Below are 1,454 nucleotides of genomic sequence, written 5' to 3' on the forward strand. Positions count from 1 at the left end.
CAAACGGTCATTCTATGTGTTGATCTTTCTGAGGAAATATCAAACTGTTTTACACATAGGCTCCACCATTTTACGTTTCCACAAGCACGGTTTTGGGGTCCCAATTTCTCAACAACGTTGCCAACATTTGTTACTATTGTAGTTTTCTATATTACAGCACTTTAGTGCATGTAAAAGGGTATCTAACTGTGGTTTAAATCTTCATTCCATAAGGATTACTGATGTTTAACATCTTCTCATGTCTATACACCATACATATGATCTCTCTTGGGAAAGTGTATCTAATGCTTTGTCCATTCTAAAAATTGTGGGCTTTCTTGTTGTCATCGTCAATGAGTTGTAGAAGCTCTTTATACATTCTGTAAAACAGACTTTTACCAGACAAATAATGTGCAAATATTTTCTTTCATTCTAGGCATTGTCTTTTCACTTTTGTAATAGCAGTTTTTGAGGTACAAAGGTTTGAAATGTTGAGGAAACTAAATATCTATTTTTCTTTTCTTGCTTGTACTTTGGTGTCACATCTAAGAGCACTGTTAAACACAATCCTCACGAAGATTTATCTCCATTTATATTTCCTAGAGTTTATAAGTTTACCTATTAAATTTAAGCTTTTGATCCACCTTGAGTGAAATTTTGTATGTGGTGTGAGGAGGAGGGTTCAGTTTCATTCCTCTGTACTTGGATAGCCAGTCATCTAGCACCCTTTGTGGAAAAGGCCAATGTTTCCACACTGTCATGCTGTCCATCCTTCTCAAAATTCAGTTGATCATACATGAAAGAGTTTATTTTGCGATTATATCTTCATGACGGTATCACAATGTTTTATTTACTGTGACTTTGTTTTGAGATTTGAAATTGGGAAGTACCAGTTTTACTTGGTTTTTCTCTATTCTGTTTAGTGTGTGGTGCCATGACTTTTCATATGACTGTTAGATTGGGCTTGTGCTTTCTTTTTGGAGGATTTTGCGATTTTTCCTGGGAAACCCATTGGAACTACGTGTTGCATTGTGTGTCATTTGCATTTAGGAATAGTACACAATATATAGTCTTTCCTCTCTTTACACAGTATTTAGGGTTCGGATTCAGGTTGTGGTTGCGATTATGGTTAGGGTTAGGATTTATGGTTTAGGGCAGACGTATTTAAGTTCAGGTGTTAGGGGTAGGGATTAGGGTGTTAGGATTGGGGTAGGGGTTAGGGTTAGAGGGATAGGGTTAGAGGATAAAGGTTAGCGGTTAGGGTTAGTGGATTAGGGTTAGGGGTTAGGGTTGGAAGACTAGGGTTAGGGGTTAGGGTTAGAGGGTTAGGGTTAGGGTTAGGGGTTAGGGTTAGGGTTAGGGGTAGGGTTAGGGTTAGGGGGTTAGGGTTAGGGTTAGGGTTAGGGTTAGGGTTAGGGTTAGGGTTGGGTTAGGGTTAGGGTTAGGGTTAGGGTTAGGGTTAGGGGTTAGGGGTT

This window comes from Suricata suricatta, chromosome X, assembly GCF_006229205.1.
Source record: "Suricata suricatta isolate VVHF042 chromosome X, meerkat_22Aug2017_6uvM2_HiC, whole genome shotgun sequence".
NCBI lineage: Eukaryota > Metazoa > Chordata > Mammalia > Carnivora > Herpestidae > Suricata > Suricata suricatta.